Raw genomic sequence first — 22037 nt, forward strand, 5'->3', positions numbered from 1 at the left:
TTCTTTGTTTCCTGTTTTTTCTATTTACAGCAGACCCTTTAGCATTTCTTGCAGTGCTGGTTTGGTTGTAATAAACTCATGTAGACCGTTTTTGTCTGTGAAGCTCCTGATTTGACCCTCAATTTTGATTGATAGCCTCGCTGGGTATAGTATTCTTGGATTCAGACCCTTCCTTTGCATGACTTTGTATATTTCTTTTTTTTATTTTTATTTTTATTTTTTTATTGCTTAAAGTATTACAAAGGGTATTACATATGTATCCATTTTATCCCCCCGCCCTAGACAGTCCCCTAGCCTCCCCTATCCCCCAGTGTCCCACGTCCATTGGTTGTGCCTATATGCATGCATACAAGTCCTTTAGTTGATCTCTTACCCCCCTACCTCCTGCCCCCCAACCCTCCCCTGCCTTCCCGCTGCAGTTTGACAATCTGTTTGAGGCAGCTCTGCCTCTGTATCTATTATTGTTCAAAAGTTTATAATGGTCTCTATTGTCCATGAATGAGTGAGATCATGTGGTATTTTTCCTTTATTGACTGGCTTATTTCACTTAGCATAATGCTCTCCAGTTCCATCCATGACATTGCAAATGGTAAGAGTTCCTTCCTTTTTACAGCAGCATAGTATTCCATCGTGTAGACGTACCACAGTTTTCTAATCCATTCATCTACTGATGGGCACTTAGGCTGTTTCCAGATCTTAGCTATGGTGAACTGTGCTGCTATGAACATAGGGGTGCATATATCCTTTCTGATTGGTGTTTCTGGTTTCTTGGGATATATTCCTAGAAGTGGGATCACAGGGTCAAATGGGAGTTCCATTTTCAGTTTTTTAAGGAAACTCCATACTGTCTTCCATAGTGGCTGCACCAGTCTGCATTCCCACCAGCAGTGCACAAGTGTTCCTTTTTCTCCACATCCTCTCCAGCACTTGTCATTTGTTGATTTGTTGATGATAGCCAGTCTGACAGGTGTGAGATGGTACCTCATTGCTGTTTTGATTTGCATCTCTCGGATGATTAGTGACTTTGAGCATGTTTTCATATGTCTCTTGGCTTTCTGAATGTCCTCTTTTGAAAGGTGTCTATTTAGGTCCTTTGCCCATCTTTTGATTGGATTGTTTATCTTCCTTTTGTTAAGTTGTATGAGTTCCCTATAAATTTTGGAGATTAGGCCCTTATCAGATATGTCATTGGCAAATATGTTTTCCCACACAGTGGGTTTTCTCGTTGTTTTGTTGATGGTTTCTTTTGCTGTGCAGAAGCTTTTTATTTTGATGTAGTCCCATTTGTTCATTTTTTCTTTAGTTTCAAGTGCCCTAGGAGCTGTATCAGTGAAGAAATTGCTTCGGCATATGTCTGAGATTTTGTTGCCTTTGGATTCTTCTAGAATTTTTATGGTTTCCTGTCGTACATTTAAGTCCTTTATCCATTTTGAGTTTATTTTTATGTATGGTGTAAGTTGGTGGTCTAGTTTCATTTTCTTGCATATATCTGTCCAATTTTCCCAACACCATTTATTGAAGAGACTATCTTGGCTCCATTGTATGTTCTTGCCTCCTTTGTCAAATATTAATTGAGCATATTGGTTCGGGCCGATTTCTGGGCTCTCTATTCTATTCCATTGATCTATATGCCTATTCTTGTGCCAGTACCAGGCAGTTTTGAGAACAGTGGCTTTGTAATACAACTTGATATCTGGTATTGAGATCCCACCTACTTTGTTCTTTTTCAGGATTGCTGCAGCTATTTGGGGTCTTTTTTTATTCCAGATGAATTTTTGGAAAGTTCGTTCTAGATCTCTGAAGTATGCCGTTGGTATTTTAATGGGAAGTGCGTTGAATTTATAGATTGCTTTGGGTAGTATGGACATTTTAATGATGTTGATTCTACCAATCCATGAACACGGTATGTTCTTCCATCTGTTTATGTCTTCCTCTATATCTTTTTTCAACGTCCTGTAGTTTTCTGAGTAGAGGTCTTTTACCTCTTTAGTTAAGTTTATTCCTAGGTAGCTTAATTTTTTTGGTGCTATGGTAAACGGGATTGTTTTTATAATCTCTCTGTCTGAAAGTTCACTATTGGTGTATAGAAATGCCTCAGATTTCTTGGGGTTAATTTTGTATCCTGCTACATTGCCAAATTCATGTATTAATGACTTTGTATATTTCATTCCATTCCCTTCTTGCCTGATGTGTTTCTGTTGAGAAATCAGTCGCTATTCTGATGGGGGATCCTTTGTAGGTAACTTTCTGTCTCTCTCTGGCTGCTTTTAAGATTCTTGCTTTGTCGTTGGTGTTTGCCAATTTAATTATTATGTGCCTAGGTGTCGGTCTTTTAGGGTTCATTTTGTTTGGGACTCTGTGAGCTTCTTGGATTTGTGTGAGTTTTTTCCTCCCTATATCAGGGAAATTTTCTGTTACTATTTTTTCAAACAGGTTTTCTATTCTTTGCTCAGTTTCCTCTCCTTCTGTCACCCCTATTATTCGGATGTTGTTTCGTTTAGCATTGTCTCAGAGTTCTCTTAGGCTCTCCTCCTGCTTTTTAATTTTTTTTTCTAGAAGCTGCTCTGTTTGGGTATTTTTTTCTACCTTGTCTTCTAGCTCGTTGATGCGGTCCTCTGCTTCTTCTAGTCTACTGTTGATGCTTTCTATTGAGTTCTTTATGCCAGTGATGTCATTTTTCATTTCTTCTTGGTTTCTCTTCATTTCCTTTTGGTTCTTCTTCATTTCCTCTTGGTTCCTACACATATTGTTGAATTGGTCTTCCATTCTTTTCATTCACCTTATGGCCATTACTCTGAGTTCTTTCTCTGACAGGTTGCTTGCCTCCATTGCCTCCATTTCGTTTACTTCCTTTTCTGATGATGCCTGTTTTTCTTTCATATTTGGGTTGGTTCTTTGTTTCACCATGATTTCTCTTCTCAAGGTGTTTGGTTATGTAGTTCTCTCTCTGCTGTGCTGATTCAAAGGCACAAAATACAACACAACAAGGCACAACATACAAGGCACCAAACTAAATGCATTCACGATATTAATAACCCTAAATAAAGGTGACCCCCCGAGTGAAGAGAATTAGGGGATAAAGAAGAAAAAAGAGAAAAAGATTAAAGAGAAAAATAAAAAACAAAAAGGAGTGCCGAAGTGAGATTGAGAAAATTGAGAGAAGAAAAAAACAAAAAGACAACAAACAAACAAACAAACAAACAAACAAACAAAAAAGTAAGAGAATGAAATAGAGGTGGGGAAGAGGCTATTTGTATGGGGAGAAAACTCCAAGAGAACCGCAACCAATCTCAATGAACTCCAGCAGCAGATCCCTGGAGACTAATGCAAACTACAAACAACCACCAATATCACGCGAGGCAAGGGAAAACAGAAGCACAAAAATAACCAGATAAAGAAAAAGTAAGCAAAACAGAAAAATGAAAATGAAAAACAAAACAATTTCCCACACAAGCATAAAAAACCCCCAATATACTCAAAATCAAGCAAACACTAGCAAAACGACAGAGAGAGAGAGAAAAAAATTAGATAGTGAAGAAAGATATAAGAGAGGTGTATATGGATTTAGAGCGAGGGATTGGAAATTAGATATATAAGTAGGGTGAAATTTAGACAGTGGGTAGAAAGAAGGAATAGGGAAAATCCAAAGCAGGAATAGGGTAAGAGAAACAGGACAACAAAAGGGGAAAAGTGAGGAAGAGAGTTTTGGCTTAAGGGTAAATATGAGATAGAGAGAAATGATGCTAAAGGAACGATGAAAATAGAGTGTAGAACACTAATCCCAAAATAAAATAAAGAAAAATAAAAAAAAATAAAAAATAAAAAATAAAATGACACTTGAAAAAATGGTAAAAGGATAGCAATAATACTGGTTAAAAAATGTAGTAATTAAAAAGGCAAAATCAAGTGATGAAAAAAATAAAAAATAAAAAAATAATAAAATAAGTTCTTAATGAAATGGTGAAAAAAAGAATTAAAAAAAATATATAAAAATATTCGGAAGTGAAGGTGTTTCAGATCTTCCACTCTTCTTTTTGGCATGCCTTAGTCCTGCCAGGCATTCAGGGGAGTGTTGAACTTCCCTGCGATACACTGTCCCTCGTGCAGTAAACCACAGACCTGATTTTAAGGCGGTTGTATTTGTTTACCAGACTGCCTTTATTTGTGATCACAGAAGAGACAGTTCGTGGCTCTGCCTCTGGGTGGCAGTGTGTCTGGATTGACCTCTGAGGTTATAAGTCCCCTCTATCGGTAGGGTTTTTTTTTTTTTTTTCCTCTATGGTATTTGGAACTGGTTTGGGAAAGACCACTGCCCAGAGCTGGTTCCTTGCCACTGCCCGCTGTTTCCCAGGCTCCCCAAAAAGAACTTTCGCCTACAGGCTCTGCGAATGACCCCAACTGGGGAATCCCATGCACTGGGTTTAATAATCAAATGCACGGATCTAAGGGGAACTGTAACAAGAGCCTGATAGTTGTGCGAATTTGCAAGCCTCCACCTTCCAGGTCTGCGCACAGTCTCCGAGCACAGTCTCCGCGCGCCCACTCACCCCTGGCACCAAGCAGCCAGCAGATTGGCAAAGTCCAAGGCTGCTCCTTTACATCCAGTCCAGCTATGGGCTCATTTTTCGCGTTCCCTTCTGCCAGCAGCCCTGTGGGGCCGCTTCCCCACTCGCGGGTCACACTGGTCCCAATGGCTGCGGACTCTGTGGGGCGCAGATTTCGCCCCGCGCGCGCGAGCTCGGTCCTCCCTCCAACCCGAACTGCAAACTACACCTTTAGGGGAAGTCTAACCTTTCCGTGAGAAGAAGCAGTGCTCGTCTGAGATCACGCAGTCACGCTGCTTGAGATCCCTTGTTTCCAGGTTAGTAGCTGGTCTCTGGATGCCAGCAACAACCGCCCAAGATGGCGCAGTCTCCGCTGCTTAGCTGGCGCACCCGGAGAGGCTTCAGCTGCAGTCTCCAACCGTCCTTTTTTTCCTAGGGGTTCTCGGTCTTTCCTAGCTGCAGACAGTCTCTCAGCTGAAAATCCTCTGCCTATTCGGGCTGCATGTTACCCGTTTCAGCTGCTCACCCTTATCTGCTCCAGAACAAGGCACCGGACACGTCCGTTTATACCTCCGCCATTTTCCCTCTTGTCTCTGTATTTTTTATGCTTTCTTGGTGCACCCCCTTGTGGTCTTTGTGCGCAGTCTTGTTGTAGTTAAGCCTTGATTGTTGTAGGTAATACTGGGGGGGATTTGACCTCCAGGCCAACTGGCTGTGAGAGTCAGCTGTGTCTGCAGTGGGAACACTTCTGTCCTCTGGGGAGGTGCTAATCTAGCCTTTGCCTGAGGCTATCCGGCAAATGGCTCTGTGCAGGCCTTGTACGGGGCGGGTCCAAGGTGATCAACAGGGTGGGTGGAGCAAGCAGTTATGGTTGCTCTCAGTCCCGTTCCTAGGGTCTCTGCTTCTCAGAGTCCCAGCAACCGCTGCAAACCTTGGAGAGAAAGCTGTCCTCGAGTTCCAACTGATGCCAGACAATCCCGCTTCTCCTGTTTGAGTCTGGGTCCCCAGAGACTCGCCCGGAACTGGAGCTCAGAGCCTGAGACTCCCTCCCACTTGAAACCGACAACCGCGCCCTCAGCCGCCAGCCCACTCTGCGCGCACCTCCGCACCTTAGTATTTGACTTCCGCACTGCGCCTCCTCTGAGTCTCGGTATGCTTTTCTCTTTCCTCCTAGTTGTAGAATTTCCCCTCAGCCAGACTTCCTGTGGTTCTGGGTGATGTCCATTCCATCTTTTAGTTGTATTTTTGAAGTGGTTGTGTGAGGCAGCAATCTCCAGTGTTTACTTATGCCGCCATCTTGTTTTCTCTGCTATTCTTTTTAAGGAAGCTGTTTTTCCTTTCGATGTGGGTCCCACTTGACTCCTTGTTTGTGCAGCTGTTGTGAATTTGTTGTGTTCTGTCCCACCAGCCATGAGTGGTACTGTTTGGAGGATACAGGACTCTGATACAGGGTCATCTGGGTCACAGTGAGCTGCCTTGCACTTGAAATGTGGCATTTTGTGGGTTTGCGGGCTGAGGCTAATGCCCCTACCTGTGCTGTAAGTAAAGATAAGGCTGCCCTGGCTGCCTCCTCCCTCACCTCCCGACATGGACTCCACTGAGTGGATTGGAAAACTCAGGTCACTTAGGTGTTCATTTCACACTCTCATTCTAGAATCAAACACGATCAGGCATGTGAAATTGTATGTACAATAAAGAGAAAACACTGAGAGTTTAATTATTTTCAACACAAAATTTCTTGTGGATTCCAAGTACAGACCTATCTGTGCTAAACCCATCTGCCTGGTGGAGGAGAGGAACCAGGACAATTTAGAGGAAATTCCTCATCATGGCAAGTGTCCCAATGGCAGGGACAGAGCCTGTTTGTTCCTGCCACAAAGATAGAAGGACATTTGATCTATTGTTGGATGGCAAAGTGGTACTTGATAGCCGTGAGGCTCACAAAGGTGCCATAACCCAGGTTGCCAGCAGGGGGAGGCAGGACCTGCGGCCAGGCCAGGCTGAAAGGGGCTGAGGTAGCTGAGTGGCTGAGTTCTTGGGGGATGCTGGGCTGGAAGGCACTGAGCTGGTCTTGCCCAGGTGGGAAGTAGATTCTGGCTCTTCTGATAGGCATCAGGTGCTCTGGCAATTCAGGTCTGGTGAGGAAACAGTAGAGGAGAATTCATGCAAGATATTGGGAACTGTGTTAGATAGATGAGAGAGAGGCTGGCTCAAAATAAGGTGGTCTGGTTTGGGGGTGGAGGTGGGGGGAGAATCTGGTGTCCAGGCACTCAGATAGAAAACAGGGGCTGGTGTGGGAAGGTCATCCAGGCAGGAAGGAAGCTGGATGAGCTCAGTGCTGTCCCAGGGCTGGGCAGGGAAATGGGACCTGAGTAGGCTGAGGGTCATCATAGGAGCATCTGAGTCTCCTGAGCACAGTCCACACTGTGGGAGAATCCTGCCCACACTGGAGAGAGTGGCCCTGGAAACAGGAAACAGTGCCCATGGCATGGCCCTCTGGCCTCTAGGGCCCCAGAGTTATTCCCCTTCCACTGACCTGCTCATCCTTCAGCAAAATTGTTTTGGGGGGAGGGGGAGGGCGGCGTTGGTGATAGAATTTAGCTTAGATAAGAAGTTTCTGAGGCCCAAAGAGGACCATTTCTGAGGAGAGAGTTTTTTTTTTTTTTTTTTTAAATAATGGAGCTTAAAATTAGACCTCCCAGAGGGTTAAGCACCAAAGAGGTGTGCTTGCGAAATGGATGAGAAACTATACTGTATGGGGTTTAGGGAGGATGGAGGCTGCAGGGAGAAAGAAGGAAGCAAGCCGAGAATTGCCAGCAGAGGACGCATGGAGCAAGGTTGTTACCTATTGAAAGGGGTTCACTGAATAATACTTCTGTGGCATTGGCTAGAGATATGTTTATTATGGCCCTGTACTCCACACTGCCCGCCCCATGGGATTCTTGCCTCTGCCTCCAGACGAATGGACAAGCCAAGAGGAAAGTCAGCCTCACGCCTGCTGTTAGAGGCTCTTCATTGTTCTCTGTATCCAGGGGAGGAAGTATGAGACGTTCATGAAGACTCCTGGAGGTTTCTTTTCTCCACAGGAGAAAATTCCCTGGGCCTGTTGTTACATAAGAGGGGGCCCCAGAATCTCCCTGTGAGCCGAAAGAGGAAAGACTGAGCTGGACTCCTCGGGGTCCTAGCCTCCCGGCTTCCCAGGGGCAGGTGGTCTGTGTTGGGGGCTGTGGGAGGATCAGGGTCAGGGCTGGTCTTGTTGCCTCCCTTGGTCCCCAGCTCCAGCCTGGCTTTGACTGTCCCTTCCAGCTTGACTCATGCTAAGCCTTTCTCTCCAATACCCAGGGACACTCTGGGGATAACACTGCTGTGAGATGACTGATTCTTCCTCACCTCCAGCCCTGATCCACCCAGGGGAAAACACCAAAGACTGGGTTTGTGGACCAGACTGTCCAAACTCTCAGGACGAAGCATGAAGAGATGACCACTCCCATACCCCAGAGCTTCCCAAGTTCTATCTCCTGGGACCTGTGAAGGTAAATGCTGAAAGTTGACTCCAAAGCCAGTCTTCCTCTCCTGTCCTTCCCCAATCTGGTGACCTTGCCGTGGTATCTGGGGAAGTGGAGTTTGCATTCCTAATTTTTCTGAAAGGCCACCTCCTGCAGAGTGGTTGGTAGAGTGCCATCTCCATGGGCCCTCAGCCAGCCACAGGGCCCTCCTGTCCTGGCCTCACCCATCCTGGCCTTTGGGCAGTTGTAGGGGCTTCACAGCTTTAGACAATTTGATGTTTCTCCCCAGCTGATGGGGAAGAAGCAAGAGAGTCAAGGTCTGTCCATGGCCTCTGGGCCTGGACACTGAGATGAAGCTGCAGTGTCTTCCTTCACCCCTGAACCACTGGGACAGGTCAGACAGCCGGGAAAGGAAGAAATAAAGAAACACATCACAGTGAGAGGAGGAAGAATGAGGACCCAGAACTGCAAGAGCAGAGGAGGTTTCCTCACCTGCAGTAACATGATGTCTTTGGAGAAGCTCTTAGCATTATGGTTTGGGTGTGAATGGCTCTTTTCACCAGGATGACCTGCTGGGTCTTCCCCTGCTCCTTGATGGTGTGGGCCCCCAGGTGACACTGCCTGACGTGCACTGAGAGCAGAGTGGGGTCTGGGGGATGGGGGTGGGGGTAGAGTCACAGGAGATACAGCCTAGGAGTGGTAAAGGGCAGGTGACAGCTGGGGCAGGGTAGGGGAAATCGAGGCCACAGGAACCAGGGGGCTGAGTGACTCTGCTTTTTAATGACACTGAGGTTAAGGAGCTGGGAGATCTCTTCGTACACTCAAGAAATATCACAAAATCGCTTGTGCTTACATTTTGACTCTAATGCATCATTCATCATCCACTGCAGCTTTATTTGCCCAGTGTGGTCCCTCCCTCTCGTCTCAACTACATCACTTGCTGTCACCTCTGACCCTCTGAGCCCAAAGCTTACCTGTCCTATTTCTCAGCCTCTTGTTGCTCTGTCATGATCTCAGAGGGCTCCTCTGATTAAGCCTCATGGGCTTGATACCAGGATCCTGGGGAGCTGCCCTGGGCTGCAGCTCCCAGGATGAAAGACAGGGTCCCTGTAGGGGTCTCAGGAGTTGTAGCCTGGCTGTAGCCTCTCACCTTCCACTGAAGTGAACAGCTGTCCAGACCAAGTTCACGCTCACAAGGATACACCACAACTGGTCTCCTCATCTTGAATTTGAATGTAGGCCATGTAGGAGCTGGAGTGGAGCATGGCTTCATGTCCCCTCTGAAGGTTAAGGCTTGAAGGTGGGTGACTGGCAGTGTCTGTGGTCAGGAGGAAAGGCTTAGGTAGGAGGCTATTGAGGTGGGTGGTCAAGGTGCCCTAAAGACAATGGAGGGTGGGTCTCTTAGGTCCAGCGGTGGCCCAGTAACCTTCTCTGAACCTCAGGCCTCAGAATCCCCCTCTAAGAACAGGGGCACAGTGCTTGCTCTCCAAGTCCTCCTCAGACACACGTATGGAGGAGACATGGCCTGTTTTGCAGATAGTGCAGCCCCAACGGATGGAACAGATCTCAGTGTGTCTTCTGATACCCTGAGCCTGTGTTGGTGCTGTTTTTAGTAATCTACTCCATGTGCCTAATACATCCTAGGTTCTCAGTAAACGTTTGTTGGCTGCATGAATGATGGACTCCAATTAGCTTTTGACTGATGTCTGATAGGATTCAAGGCCACAGGCATGGGAGAGGGCACAGCCAGAGAGAGTGGAGCAGCCGAGGGCCTGGGAAGCAGGGCAGGTGGGGCTGAACATGGGCAGCACAGGCTGGGGCGGAGCCAAGGCAGCCAGGGAGCTTCTGTGCAGTCATCCAGCCACATCTCAGATCAGTCACACCTGGCTCCTCTCCTGGGCATGGCCTGCATTCACTTTCAAGATGAGGGGGAGACCAGGTGTGGTGTGTTCTTGTGCCAGAGAACTTTTTTGTGACACCTGCTCACTGTAGTGGAAGGTGAGAGACTGCAGCCAACTTACACCTCCTGAGAAATTGAACTGGTTCTTAAGCAGGGTCCAGCTTCCATGACAGTAGCTGGTTTGTCTGAGGTGCCCTTTTCTGGGTTGGAGTGAGGGGTTTTATTTATTTATTTAATTAACTAATTAATTAATTTATTTAAATATATTTTTATTGATTATCAGAGAGGAAGGGAGAGGAAGAGAGAGATATAAACATCAATGATGAGAGACAATCATTGATTGGCTGCCTCCTGCACAGCCCCCACTGGGGATCGAGCCCTACCCAGGCATGTGCCCTTGTCCAGAATGAAACTCGGGACCCTACAGTCTGCAGGCTGATGCTCTATCCACAGAGCCAAACCAGTTAGGGTGAGTGAGGGGTTTTATTAATGTCTTTTCTAGCTTCACATCTTTTGTCAAACGCTTTTCTCCACAAAACCCATTTTCTAGGTGATAAGAGAGAGGCTAATAGCTGCTGAAGCTTTTAGTGCACACCTTCCTCCTGGCCATCCTTGTTGAGTGTCTGTCCAGCATCAGACTTGTTAGCCTGGGGTGGGATGGGACCAGGCATTCAGAATTCCTGGGCGCAAATGGAGGACAAGTCCCTGCCTGTGCAGGGCAGAAGGGTCAGAAGGACAGGGGGTTGATGGGGTGGGGGAGTGTCTCAGGTTTCTGGAATGGGGATGGTCACTTACCAGTCCCAGCCTAGAGGAGGGAGGGAGGCAGAAGAAAGACCAACAAGAGCAGGAGTGGCTGCATCTTCCTCAAAGGCCTGCCCAGGTCGGAGCTGCTGGTGTTTCTTGTGTCTAGACACAAACCCCTGAGGGGAGCAGTGAGTGTGGCTCAGTGACTTCCCGCACCTCCTTGACTGTGCCCCTCTAGTTTTGCTGGGTGTCATCACACCAGGTGTTTGTGGAAGTTCTCAAGCTTGGTTTGGTGAAAATGGCACTGTCACCACATTTGCACTCCCACTGCTAAGCCACAAGGTGCAAGAAGAAGGAATAAGAACATGAGGGCCTGGGCTGCAGCCAGCAGGGGCTGGAACCTCAGGAGTCCCTCAGCGACTACACCAAGCCTGTTTCCCTGTCTGGGCTCCTGGCTCTTTTCCATTCAGATGAAATCATGAATGATCATTTAATAGGCCAGGTCCAGCCATATGAGAGATGTGGCTTCTGCCCTTGAGAAGCTGACATCGGCTGCAGTGAGAATCTGTGGCTGGGGTATGAGAAGGGAAGAGCTATGGGGAAGGGTGTGCTCGGTGGTGTGAGGTAGAGGGTGGACTCGCCTGAGGACCTGGTGGCCTGCACACACCCAAATATCCCAAATGGTAGCTCCCTTTCCTCTTTTACCACCACTCCAATTTCTTATTTTTGGAATATTTAGAATCTCCTTTGTAAATGTTAATATTGTATGACACAGGGGGCTTCTCTTACCCCACCATTTTGAAGAGAAGTCCTAGACTTTTGTTCATTGGCTCCAGTGTCCAGAGAACCCTGTCTCTGAGGTCCCTGGCCTAGCAGTTACATCCATTTGCAAACACATTATCCCAACACTCTCACCAGTGTGACCACGAAAGGAAGATCAATGGAAAGGGAGGCATTATGAGTTCTCAACAGCCGAACCCCAATTCTGTGCAAGGAGCAGCACCTAATGAAACATAGAGGAAGTGTGGGAGAACATGCCGAAGGATCAGTGATGATGATTTGTGCGTGGTGGAGGCCTTGGTAATTTTCATTTTCTTATCTACATGTTCCACATTTAACTATTTTTCTGTGATGAATATGTACTACTTTTTATACCCAAAAGACATTTTCCCAAAGTGGAAGTACACCTATCAATGGCAGATGTTTAGTAAAGTACTTCTTTTTAGCCTGCCCTTCTGAAGTTGTATGTTTTAACATGAGATTCCTGTTCTTAACCTAGTCATATAATAAAGATTTGGGTTGCCTTTTGATACAGAGAGACAGACAGACAGTCACACACACACACACACACACACACACACACACACACACACACACAGGCAGGTGGAGAGAGGCTGGTTGAGACTGAGATGAAAGAGCACCCTCAAGGTCAATGTTGGCTGCTGGTGGGTGGGCTGTCAGGACACCATGGGCTGCACTGGGCTCTGGGCTCAAGACAGGGCTGTGCCAGGCACTCAAGCTGGACCTGGGAGTAATAAAAGGCTTCCTTTTATTACCTTCTGAATCTGCTCTGATTGGTGGGTGGAGGGCTGCATGGGGTGAGCTATACCTTTCCATGATCTTCCCACCAATTAATCTTTGGGTGGAGAAGTCTCCCCTTACCCGAGAGCTTCTTATAGGACCCTCCATCCAATTTCCAGATTCTTTTATGCTGCATACTGGCATTGCGGCTGCGTGGGGTAGGGTGTAAGTGTGGCTTGAAGTAGGAGGGCAATGTGGATGAGTTAAGAGGGTCCCCTAGAAGAGGGTCACTTTGCGGGGCAGATGTCTCCCCTTTTCCTGATGGAGCTGTCATTAGGCCTCACAGGGGAGTTGGCCCTGGGTGGAGTATTGGGAAGGAGTGGGTAGCAAGGCAGCATGAATTTTATTCTAGACATGGAAGGTGCGGTCCATGAAGGGGAAGCTCCAACAGATAGGAGATATGAACAGATGGTTGCCGCACACACAGCAGGTAACTAACACATGTTTTGGTGAACACAGGAGGAATCAGTGACTTCCACTCTAGAGATGCAAGTTTATTAGGAGACTGGCAGCCTCCCGTCAACCCCTCTGCACAGAGCAGTTCTGGGCTGCGCCCCAGAGGAGACGAATAGATCAGTTCCGGGTGCCTCAGTCTGGTCTCTGCAGTTGAAAACGTCTCATTGTTCTTTCTATCCAGGGCAGAAAGCTGGAAATCTTCATTTCAATACGAGGAGTTTTCCCATTTTTTCCCCCAAAAGAGACAATGCCCTGGGCCATGTGGTCACACATGAGGGGGCCCCCAGATTCGCCCTGTGGGCAGAGAGAGAAGACATTGAGCTGGGCCTTCCCCTGGCCTGCCCTCCTTGCTGCCCTGGGGTGTTTGGTCCCTGTTAGGAGCTGCATGGGAGATCAGGGTCAGGGCAGGCCTTGTCTCCTCCCTAGGTCTGGGGTTTTCCATTTGACTCTGATGGTCTTTCTCCCCCTCTCGGAAGCCTTTGCCCACCAGTGGCTGTGGGACAGCCTCTCTGCTCACCGGAGAGACAGGACCAGAGATTGGACATAGGGCTATGGCTGGTTTCCACTGCGCCAGGTTGCCTGCAAGCTTGGGTGTGCCTAGGGCTGGGCATGGATGATGCTGGTGATCTCACCTTAAAAGTAGACTGATTCCTTTCTGGGTCCCCCACACAGATCTCTGTGGCTCTGTTGTAACCGCGTCTGTAGCAAGAGATGCACTGCTCATCCTGTTGGATTTCCAGCTCTACCTCATGCAGTGTGGCTGTGCTGGTGTTCAGGTCGAGTCGCCCCCAGCCGGCCACTCTGCACACCATCCCTGGCTTCACCTGCTCTCCCCTCCTGGGCAGCCTGAGGAGGCTCACAGACGCAGTCAGGGTGGCCTTCCTCTGCAGCTGAAGGCAGAGGGCAGGAGCTCTCATTGAGCAAGGGCCCAGGGACTCCAGGACAGTCATAGCCCTGGGACAAGGAAAGGGGTCACACGGGGAAGGAAGGACTCAGGAGATGAGAAACCCCAGGCTTAAGGTGTGCAAGAGCCAGTGGAGCAATGAGCCCTACCTGCAGCAACATGATGTCATTGACTTTGGGATGATAGTTTGAGTGGCGGATGGCTGTTTTCACAGGGATGACCTCCGTTCACGCTTCTTGATGTTGTGGGCGCCCAGGATGACTGTGATGGACCTGCACAGAGACAGCCAGGGACGTGGAGGCTCAGCAGATACAGCCCAGGGGCTTGAAAGGAAAGGGAAAACTGTGGGCAGTGCAGGATTGTAGTGGAGAGGAATTGTAGGGGATGGGGCTGGTAATGGAGCATGCCTGTGCCCTGTGCTGTTGGCAGCTCAGGCTAGGTGTCATTTCCTGGAGCAGATCTTGGGTGCTCAGTCACACCCTGAGCTTGCCTGTGTCTAAGCAAAACCATAAATATCTCATATTTGTACCCTGGTCTCCAAGGCACAACTTTGACCTCCTTCCTAAGCCCCTTTGATCAGTCCCTCCAGTCTTCAACAGGCCACTTACATCGACCTGTCCCCGTCTTTCCAAAGCTGACCTGTCCTCTGAAGTGCTCCTCTGTGCCCCTAGGTCTGAAGCCCCTGAGAAGAGGGTCCCCTGTGAGGTGCCTTCAGAAGGGTGGGGCCCAGGCTGCACTCCTCACCTTCCCCAGCAGTGAGCTGCTGTCAGCACAAAGTCCTCACGCACAAGGAAACCCCCACATCTTTTTCTGCCAGGAATACTGATCTGAAGAAATGCCATGTAGGGACGAGAGTGAGGCTTGACCTCATGACCCCCGATGATTTTCACTGCAAGAAAAATTCTACTGTGCCTGCTGTGCCCATGGAGCCAGAGGCTGGAGAGGGGAAGACTGGGAAGGACAGGGGCAGGCGGGGAGGACTTGGGTGGCAGATAGTGATGTCTGCAGTCATCAGCCATAACCAAGAAGACGTCCTGCAGGTTCCTTGGGCAACATTCCTGGCTTACTATCCAACATTCCTGACCCTTGAGACTGAGATACTCAGTCTGACAAAGAGAAGAGCAGTCCTAATCCCTCCATTCATGTTGCAGCCATGCATGTGGGCAATGGGATTTGTGTCTGGAACAAGCAGTTTAGTGCCTGTAGAACATGGAAAATCCTTCCTCCCCCATGCTCCTTGGTCCTCTCCCTTCTTTTGACCACACTGAAGCGATTGCTGGTTTGTACTATTCAGAACATTGGGACTGAAAAATTACCAGAGAGAACTTGAGATCAAACCAGCCTGCGGGGACAAGGATGCCACCAACTCTGAGATCAACTGGATCCTCAGCTTCTTTACAAAGCTTGAGAAGAGGGTGGAGATTGAGGATAGATTTTAAGACATTGAGTTAGAACGTTAGTGGGCCTTGCTTTGATTTTGGAAGCCTGTCCCCTTTGCCAAGCTGCCATTTCCTGTGGAATTATTTCTCATTTCCAGTGTTCAACCTTCTCCCAGGTGCTTTTGCAAAAGAGCCCACTTTCTAGATGGCAAGGGATGGGGAGAGCACCCACGGGCCCTCCTCAGGAGCAGCCCTCTGCCCTGCTATCCTGCTGCTTTCACTCAGTTTCAGACTTGCTGGTCTTTGAGGGAGGTGGGATGTAGAGTTGAGAAAGCGCTTGGGGATTGACCAGAGCCAGAATGTGTCTGAGCATATGTAGCATGTGAGCAGGGCGCTGCCAGTGTTGCATGGCATTGGGCTTCTGGTGGGGGTCAGTCACACACCTGCCTGTGCCTTGGGAACCAGAAGAAAGGCCATCGGGGGCTGAAGTAGCTGCATCTCAGAGCTGTTGGTGCTTCCTCCTGGTCTTCTGAGCCCAGGGTTCTCTGATGATGTGGCCGTTATCATATAGGGCTCTCTCTGAGTGTGTCACACAGCTGTGTGATCAAGAACTTAGGTCTCAGTGCACTAAGGGCTTAATCATGTCAGCACAGGCAGCTCTTGACTCAGTGGTGATTATGCCAACTGAAAACAGGAACCACAGGTTATTGATATGGTGGTTCATGATGGTGCATCAGCCAGTAGGAGGTGCTGAGCCCCAGAAACTTGAGTGTCTTAACACATGCAAGGACCCCTCATGTCCTCAGAACTCTCTTGACAAAATAGTCAGTGATCAGATAAAAATTGTGAGGGCTCTATTATCCTAAACCCAAAACCAGATAAAGACATTACAAAGAAAGTGAATTATAGGTCAATACACTTGATGGACATAGATGCTAAAATCCTCAACAAAATATTCACAAATGCATCCAGCAATATATTAAAAAGATCATGCACTATGACCAAGTAGGATTAATTTCATGGATGCAAGGCTGTTCCAATACTTGCAAATCAATAAATATGATACATCACAGAAGCAAACTGAATGACAAAAATCACATGATCATATTAATAGATGCAGAAAAAGCATTAGACAAAATCCAACATCCATTTTTCATAAGAACTCTTAGAAAAGTGGGAATAGAGGGATCATAACTCAACATAAAAGGCCATATATGACAAATCTACAGTCAATATCATACCCAATGGACAAAACCTAAAATCTTTCCCCGTAAGAATAGGAACAGGATAGGGATGGCGCCTTTCACCACTCTTATTCAAATAGTTCTGGAAGTCTTAGCAACAGTGATTAGACAAGAGGAAAAAAATAAAGGCATCCAAATTGGAAAGGAGGAAGTAAAACTCTCATTATTTTCAGATGTCATGATTTTGCACATAGAAAACCTTAATAACTCATCAAAAAACCTTTGATTTAATAAATAAGTTTGGCATTGTAGCAGTATACAAAATTAACACCCAGAAATTGATGGCTTTATTTTTGCAATTTATAAAATCTTTATTGTTGAAAGTATTACATAGATTCTCCTTTCTCCCCATTAACCTCTTCCAGCCTGCTCCTGTCCTCTCCCCCATCTAGGTCCTCACCACCCCGTTATCTGTGTCCACGGATTATGCATATATGCATACAAAAGTTCATTGGTTGCTCTCTTCCCACCCACCTTCCCCTGGCTGCCCTCTGAGTTTCAAAAGTCTGTTCATGCTTCTATGACTTTGGGGCTATTTTTTATCATCAGTTTATTTGGTTCATAGATTCCATATATGAGTGAGATCATGTGATACTTGTCTTTCTCTGACTGGCTTATTTTGCTCAGCATAATACTCTCCAGTTCCATCCATGCTGTTAAACATGTTAAGAGTTCTGTCATTTTAGTGCCATGTAGTATTCCATTGTGCAAATGTACCATAGCTATTTTATCCACTCAACTGCTGATGAGCACTTAGGCTGTTTCCAAGTCTTAGCTATTGTAAATTGTGCTGCTATGAACATAGGGGTGCACATATTCTTTCTGATGAGTGTTTCAGGTTTCTTCGAATATATTCCTAGAAGTGGGGTCACTGGGTCAAATGGGAGTTCCTTTTAAAATTTTTGAGGAAACTCCATACTGTTTTGCATAGTGGCTGCACCAGTCTGCATCACCACCAGCAGTGTGCTAGGGTTCCCATTTCTCCAGAACCTCACCAACACTTGTCATTGATTGATTTGTTAATGATAGCCATTCTGACAGGTATGAGGTGATATCTCACTGTGGTTTTGTTTTGCATCTCTAAGATGATTAGTGACTGATAATTTTTTCATATATTTCTTGGCCTTTTGCATGTCCACATTGGAAATGTGTCTATTTGCCTATTTTTAAATTGGACTGTCTTCCTTTTGTTAAGTTGTATGAGTTCCCTATATATTTTGGAGGTTAACTCTTTATCAGATGTAAATATGTTTTCCGATGCAGTGGACTCTCTTGTTATTTTGATGATGGTTTCTTTTGCTGTTCAGAAGCTTTTTATTTTCATGAAGTCCCGTTTGTATATTTCCTCCTTATGATCTCACTTATATGTGGAATCTAATGAACAAAACAAACTGACAAACAAAATAGACCCAGAGACATTGAAGTATGCAACAGAATAACATATTTCCGAGAGAAGTAGGGAAGGGGGCCGAAAGAGATTCACCAAGACTATCTATACTAATAAAAGGGTAATATGCTAATTAGACTGGGAGACCTTCTGGTAGACCTTCTGGACATCCTTCTGGACAAAGCCATGGTAGTGGGGCCAAGGCAGAGTTGGTTAGGGGCAATCAGGCCAGAGGGAAGGTCAGTTGGGGGTGATCAGGCCAGCAGGGGGGGCAGTTGGGGGCCAGTAGGCCGACAGGCAGATTGTTTAGGGGCTATCAGGCAAGCAGGCAGGTGAGCGGTTAGAAGCCAGTGGCTCCAGATTGTGACAGGGATGTCCCCCAAGGGGTCCCAGATTGGAGAAGGCACAGGCCAGGCTGAGGGATAACCTTCCCCCTCCCCCATGCACGAACTTCATGCACTACTCCACTAGTATATGCATATATGCATCACCCATGGACACACACAATGGTGAGTTGAAGGCCTGCAGTGGGGGCCAGAGCAGGGTGGAGGGAGTCAATGGAGGAAAATTAGGGGGCATCTGTAATACTTTGAAATATAAAGAACATTTTTTAAAAATGTGAGCAGTGTAGGTGGACGAATGGACAGAAGGGTGTGGCAGTGATGCCAAAGAAGGCTTGTTCTAGTGACAGAAGACCTGATGGCTTAGCAAAACTAACAAAAACATTTATTTTTCTCAGGAATCTGCATTTGGACTGGGTTTAGTGTGGATATTTTCTCTCCCCTCCCCTTGATGGCAGGGGTGGTTTGAAGCCTGGAGTCTGGGATCAGCTTGTGGCTGAATCCCACCTGCCCAGTGGTTGGTGCCAGATGTCTGTGGGCATGTCCATTCCCCTCTGTGAGGGTCTGTCGTATAGTCTCTGCATGGGATTGTTCAGTCTTCTTTGCAGCATGATGGTGGCTTCTGCAGAGTAAGCCTCTCTTCCAAAACGACCCTGGCAGACACATTCTTTTTTTTTCTTCAGCTTCGAAGTCATATGGTATCCATCCCACCTTATTCCACTTCCTAGGCAATCAAAAGTCCTGATCCAGATTTAAAAAGGAAAGAGCATTGCAATCATGTAATGGAGACTGTGGTGTGGGATGGGTGATACATGGTGGCAGTCAAAGCAGCGCACACTCTGCCGCCCTAACTTAGGTGCATGTAGAGTTGGTCAGAGGAGTTGAAACCACGGATCCCTGCAAGCCACGGTCACTGCCTTTGGACAGTTACTCTCTTGTGAAGTGGTAATGAGTGCCAGGAAACCAAATATATTCTTACAGCACTGTCCAGAGAACTGTATTTTGGAAATCTTTGTACCAAGCTAATATATGCATTTAATTTGATTGCAATAAAAATAGCATTTTTTTTCTCCAAGTGCTACACAATATCTAGACAATTTTGAAAATATATATGGAAAGTAAGCATGCAAGAATAGCTCTGAGAATTTTGACAATAGAACAGTAAGGGAGAGAATAAGCTTTATCAGATGTTGAAAACATTCTAGAAAACGTCTTTCCTGAGAATAGTGTGATGCTGATTCATGAATAGATAAACACATGAAATCAGAATAGAAAATCCAGAAATGTTCCCAAGTACATAAGGATGTGTAATTTATAATAAGGTAGCATTTCAAATTATTGGGAAAAAAGATAGACTTTCTAATAAATAATGTGGGGACAACTAAAGAATAATTTTTTTCTTTGCTTGGTTTACTAAGGTAGACAAAATGATTTTTAAAAGGTATTAAGTTGGAGTAATATTTCATATAAACCACCAGAATGAACAGCAATTAAATATATAAAATATATTTAAAATTTTAAACATATAAAATAAAACCATACATGCACTAGGTATAAACATGGATGAATTTCTTTATTAATTTAGAAGGGGTAAAGCCCTCCTAGCAATGGCTCTAAGTAAAAAAAACCCATTAAAATATTGATAAATAAATTTTGATATGTAAAAATAATTTTTATAAGTCTTTATGTCAGAAATCAACACAAGCAAATTCAAAATACAGACATTAAACTTGGAAATAAATTCAGTGGAGAAATGAATCTATCTACTATGTAAAGAACTCTGAAAATGCAGAAGAAAAAGACCAAAAACTGATAGAAGACTGGAAAAAGACCTGCACAAATCTCAGTAAAATGTATTTTAAAAATAATGAAGTTCCTCCACTTCACTCACATTAATGAAAAGAAAAAAGTAAATAGAAATTTTACTGAGGCATGTTATCTCATCTCATAGGTGACCAAAAAATCAAAAGTTAAACAGCACACTCCATGGGCATGGCTGCGTGTTTTTTTTTTTGTGTGTGTGTTTTTTAAAAAATATATTTTATTGATTTTCCACAGAGAGGAAGTGAGAGAGATAGAGAGCTAGAAACATCGATGAGAGAGAAACATCGATCAGCTGCCTCCTACACACCTCCCACCAGGGATGTGCCCACAACCAAGGTACATGCCCTTGACTGGAATTGAACCTGGGACCACCCAGTCCGCAGGCCGACGCTCTATCCACTGAGCCAAACCGGTCAGGGCTGGCTGCTTTTTAAAACAGATTTTATGGGTGTTGCAGGACATCCTTTTCTTTAAATAGTTTTACTTTCCTCCTTCCCAAATTGGGTCTTACATTTTTTTAATACAGACCAACAATATCTACCTGTTTATTGGAGTGTTTAATCTGCTTACACTTAATGTAATCACTGCTAGGATTGGGTTGAAGAATATCACATTGCTATTTGATATCTATTAGTGTGATTTATTCTTTGTTTCTTTGTCCTTCTCATCATGACTTCTTTGGTTTTATCTCATTTTGTCTTTTTTATTGGCTTCTAATTATATCTCTGTGTATTACTTTTGTGGTTACTCTAGGATTACAATATGCCTCCTTCACATACCACCATCTACTATGAATTCATGTTATACCACTTCATATAGGAACAGTGTAATCATGCATTTCTATGTATCCTCTCACGATCATTTCTATTTAGTCACATCTTATACTTTTTATTGTATAACTAGAGGCCCGGTGCACAATAATTTGTGCATGTGGGGGGTCCCTCAGCCCAACCTGTGCCCTCTCGCAGTCTGGGACCCCTCAGGGGATGTCCTCCTGCTGGCTTAGGCCCACTCCCTGGGGGATCGGGCCTAAGCTGGCAGTCAGACATCCCTCTGGCAGCCCAAGAGCCCTCGGAGGATGTCCACTTGCCAGCGGGGAGCAGGCCTAAGCTGCATTCGGACATCCTTAGTGCTGCTGAAGAGGCAGGAGAGGCTCTCACCACCACTGCTGTGCTCGCAACTGTCAGCCTGGCTTGTGGCTGAGCAGAGCTCCACCTGTTGAAGCTCACTGACCACTAGGGTCAGCTCTTGCATTGAGCATCTGTCCCCTGGTGGTCAGTGTGTGTCGTAGTGACCAGTCATTCCCAGTTGTTCTGCTGTTAGGGTCAATTTGCATATTACCCTTTTATTATATAGGATTTTTACATATGTCTCTTTTCCCCCCAATTGAGCATCACCCCTGCAACCAGTCCCACCCCAGGAAAGCCCCTACTGCTTCACTGTCTGTGTCCATTGATTATGCTAATGTGGATGCATACAAGTCCTTTGGTTGCTCTCTAATCCCCCCTTTCACCCCTCCCCTGTCATTTGTCTCTGGTTCCATTTTTGGTTATCAAATTATGTTGATCATTATATCCCACATATGAGTGAGATCATGTGATATTTATCTTATTTTGATTAGCATAGTGCTTTCCAGTACCATCCATGCTGTTGCAAATGGTAAGAGTTCCTTCTTTTTTATAGCAGCGTAGTATTCCATTGTGTAGATGTACCATAGTTTTTTAATCAAGTCATCTGCTGATGGGCACTTAGGTTGTTTCCAAATCTTAGTTATTGTAAATTGTGCTGTTATGAACATAGGGGTGCATATATCCTTTCTGATTGGTGTTTCTGGTTTCTTGTAATATAGTCCTACAAGTGGGATTACTGCATCAAATTTGAGTTACATTTTTAACTTTTCGAGGAAATGCCATACTGTCTTCCACAATGGCTGCACCAGTCTGCATTCCCACCAGCAGTGCAGGAGGGTTCCTTTTTCTCCTCATCCTCTCCAGCACTTGTTTGTTGATTTGTTGATGATAGCCATTCTGACAGGTGTGAGATGGTACCTCATTGTTGTTTTGATTTGTATCTCTTGGATAATTAATGACTTTGAAAATGTTTTCATATGTCTCTCAGCTTTCTGTATGTCCTCTTTTGAAAAGTGTCTACTTAGGTCCTTTGCCCATTTTTTGATTGGATCGTTTATCTTTCCTTTTATTTTTTAATTTATTTTTTTATTAATTAA

General features: G+C 45.7%; 1 protein-coding gene and 1 pseudogene across 1 annotated transcript in view; both read right to left on the minus strand.

Annotated features, from left to right (window-relative positions):
* LOC132241153 (granzyme B(G,H)-like) overlaps positions 1 to 22037 on the minus strand; it is a 99332-nt gene that overhangs the window by 17287 nt on the left and 60008 nt on the right. The window lies entirely within an intron of this gene.
* On the minus strand, positions 12680 to 15512 carry LOC132225796 (granzyme H-like; annotated as a pseudogene).

This window comes from Myotis daubentonii, chromosome 1 (assembly GCF_963259705.1).
Source record: "Myotis daubentonii chromosome 1, mMyoDau2.1, whole genome shotgun sequence".
NCBI lineage: Eukaryota > Metazoa > Chordata > Mammalia > Chiroptera > Vespertilionidae > Myotis > Myotis daubentonii.